Raw genomic sequence first — 4273 nt, 5'->3', positions numbered from 1 at the left:
CAGGACATTCTTCCAGAAGAAATTCCACCTATTCCGGTGTGTTTTGGCAAACTCCAATCAGGTTTTCTTATATCTCTCTCTCAGCAATGGGGCCCTCCTGAGCTCCTTACTATTTAACCCCCTTTCATTGAGTTAGCTTTGTTTTTGAAGGTGAGCTTGAGTCTGCTTGGAAGTTGATCAATGTGCTTGCTTCACCATTCGAAAACTCCTGCATTACAATCTTCGATCATGTATTCTAGGTTACAGTGCCATGGGCCTTAAACTCCCTAATAACATTACATATGGTGGAAAAGGGAACATCAAGGTCTCTAGAGATTGATTTGTATCCTTGCATTTGTTTATGTTTGGCTACAATAATCAGTCTGACCTCTATAGGGAGTAATTTTTATATTGCAAGCACCTGCTACATACCACAGGTGAGTTCAGCTCCAAAGTAACGAAGAACCGCCTGCTTGAAATCTAATTATTTCTAATTACTTCTAAAATGTACCAATAATATTTAAGGATTTCCGTGTAGAATAAGCTATGACTTTCTACATTTTTCTGCTATTTGTGTTTTTATTCCACTGCAAATAAAAAAAAATACACACGTGGATAACAAAATATTTTTTCATTTCAACAATTTTCTGGAAGAGATGGTACATTATTTGAAAAAAGGGTGCCAATATTTTTGGCCACATTTGTAAGTAAGTACAATTGATATATTAGTATTTGTGGTTACACGCACTCCATTTATCAAATATGGGTGGATTTATTTAGTATTTTTATTTGCGATATTTTTTTAAATGACAAAAGACTGCACAACACTCAACTTTACCTAATCCACACTATACAACAATAATATCCTCTTCATGCCACAAGACACCAAAACATGTCCTGTATATTCTGCATGTTCAATGGTTTTTCCTTCAACAATAATTGTATTATGACATTTAAAATGATCCTTAACGTTATCACTGCCAGAAAATATAAAATCAAGTTGTGTTTTGTCACCTCAAGTGTGCTCTTGGTGACAGCTTCGTTTTTGTCATTTTTTTTTAACTTATGTCAAAGCTCTCATGTCAGCATCATCACCACTTCAAAAATCACTGCAATGAACAGTGAGTAACTTGAACTCTTGACTGCAAAAGGGTATTGCATTTAGGTGTAAGAGCAGGGTTTTCTGTCAATCAATGCATTATCCTCCTCCTCCTCTTTTGCCTCCTACAAAAATAATCTGATTATGTTACTTTCATTTCTGGGATGTGTCTATAAATTATCTCTAGACCCATTAAACTTTCTCATTGTTACTTCTGACATTATTCACTTTAAGATGAGTAGCATCAATTATATTCTCTGAACAAGCCATTAGCTATGTTTTTGTTTTGCTCTTTTCAATATGCAAGTTCACTAAATCCCGCTCTTACCTCTCACTCCTTGACAATATTAAATATTTCTAAGCTTGGCATGTTGCAATCTTATTGATGGTTCTTTGTAGACAATGATAATGGAAAAATATTTAGTGATTGTCAATGCTAGTAGTAATACTCACTAGCTACACAGCACGCTGCTTCTCCATTAGTTACCTGCAGTCACATTATAAACCAAACTCAGGGGAGGGCTGGCAGACTTTAGCCCGGGGGGCAAGCACACCGCGCCGGCCCATAAGTAGTGGCCCATCTTTAAAGGGTTGCTTTTAGTACAATATATATTTATCTATGGCTATTTTAGTGTTGCTTAATATATATATATAGCTGGATTAAGGCTCTGGGGGGCCTGGGCACTTTAGACAGGTTAACCCCCTATGATGTAGCATGGTTGTCATTTTAGACAAATACACAGGCAATACTGTGTGCACTATTAGGTGCACACAGTTCTGCCTTCACGAGTAATACACGGTGAAGTGGGATATACCTCCCAACTGTCCTAAGCGAAACAGTCACCCAAATTCGGGACTGTCCCACGAGATTCAGGATAGTTGGCAGACTGTCTTGCTCTCTCCTACCTGTTCTTCTCACTGTCACCACTTGTGGCTGCTGGTTACTTTAGCTCATTTGCTGGTTGTCTGGATCCTGGAATATTGGAGGCCTTATATGGAAACAAAAATGGGTACATAACATTTAGAAAACTCCAACCAATTCCAGTGTTAAATCAATAGCACCCACATTTTATAATTAGGCCTCCCTTCAGCCACATCATTAAAATAATAATATTCACATTTGCTAAATAGGGGCCTGATTCACTAAGTATCTTAACTTAATAAACTTCTTATTTCAGTCTCCTGGACAAACCATGTTACAATGCAAGGGGTGCAAATTAGTATTCTGTTTTGCACATAAGTTAAATACTGACTGTTTTTTCATGTAGCACACAAATACTTGATAGCTTATTTGTACACTGAGATTTAAAGTTGATATTTGTGTGCTACCTGAAAAAACAGTCAGTATTTAACTTATGTGCAAAACAGAATACTAATTTGCACCCCTTGCATTGTAACATGGTATGTCCAGGAGACTGAAATAAGAAGTTTCTTAAGTTAAGATCCTTAGTGAATCAGGCCCTATATCTCTTTCCCTCCAACCAACCCTGACATTAGATAGCAAACATATTTAATATATAAATGTATTTCCCTCCCTCCAAATAGCCCCAGCAATAATTTAAATAGCATTTACGGTTAACAAATATAACCATTTTCCACAACAATCCCAAGCTTTAAATAATTCATAATCACATGTAATAGACCTCATTCTCCCCAAACAGCCCCACGATCAATTAATAGCTCACCACCCCATCATTAACTTAAAGGTGTAATTACTCCATCTTAAATTCATAGGACCCACTATTAAATCAAATTGTCCCACCATCACCCCACAAATAAAATAGCACCCAATACTTAGCCCCCACCTGCACTCCTCGATTAAATTGATATATATATATATATATATATATATATATATATATATATATACATACACACACACACACACACACACACACATATATACACAAGACCCCCTCCCTCACACACACTACATTCCTATACTGGTCATTCCCACACACAATACACTCACACAAATACACTCATATAATGGCCCCTACACTCACACAAATACACTCATATAGTGGCCCCCACAAACACACAATACATTCATATAGTGGCCCCCACACTCACACAAATACACTCATATAATGGCCCCTACACTCACACAAATACACTCATATAATGGCCCCTACACTCACACAAATACACTCATATAGTGGCCCCCACAAACACACAATACATTCATATAGTGGCCCCCTCTCACACAGACATTAATTTAGCACACTGACACTCACACAGACATTAATTTACAATACTGACATACACAATATTAATATAATACACCACTCCGGCACTTACCTGGCTCAATCCCCAGCGCTGTCAATTTCTTCACACATGGGACGACGCCTGTGCGCGTCCCATGTGACCCAGAGGTGCATCGCGCTAGCATACAGAGTGGGAGGGAGGGGGGTACGGATCGCGGTCAATTGAAGGTGGCCCGGGGGAGGGGCCAGCCACCTGGCGGCCCGAAACAATGTTTTTATGTCCAGCCCGGGGGACGTGTGCCCCCCTGCCCCCCGGGCCAGCCCGCCCCTGACCAAACTCTTACACCTAAACGCTGTCACCTCCAGAATTCATGTGAAATAATAATACAACAAGAATGTGTTATTTTTTATTTTTTTTTTATTTTTTTTAAAGATCATTTTTAAGTCTATATGAAAGTGAATAACATAATTATAATGAAAAGGTTATTCAAATTAAACTGAAATGGAACAACAGTAGTTTTGGGTTCAGGAGTCAGAGATATTATGGGTTTGGGTAAACATTATGTATTTCAATATGCAGAAAAAAGAAGTTCTCTCTTATTAGGCCAAATAATGTTTTTAAGAACTGATGATTAAGGACACATCAGTCCTAGAGGTACACTGTTCGATCTGTCTGAAAAAGCTCCTGCTTCAAGCATTCCTTTCTGTCCCTGAGAGAATACGGTTACTCTCAATCAGTCCAAGTCCTTGCTCTCTCAAGATTCTCCAACAAAACCACCCCCTCCCCAGACATCTCCTTTTTGTCCTTTCTCACAAGACACCCGATCCTGGCCACCTCCCTGGGTCAACCCCCTGATCATTGTCCTCTTGTGATTGGTGGTGTGAAGAGTTTGGGTGGTAACAGGGGTGGAAGTAGAGCATAACATCAGTGGTCTCCCACCTGCGGTGATGGTGCCAATCAAACTGTGTTGAAGAGTTTCTAGAACAA

Source organism: Mixophyes fleayi, chromosome 3 (genome assembly GCF_038048845.1).
Source record: "Mixophyes fleayi isolate aMixFle1 chromosome 3, aMixFle1.hap1, whole genome shotgun sequence".
Taxonomy (NCBI): domain Eukaryota; kingdom Metazoa; phylum Chordata; class Amphibia; order Anura; family Limnodynastidae; genus Mixophyes; species Mixophyes fleayi.
Note: the sequence above shows the minus strand (reverse complement) of the source record.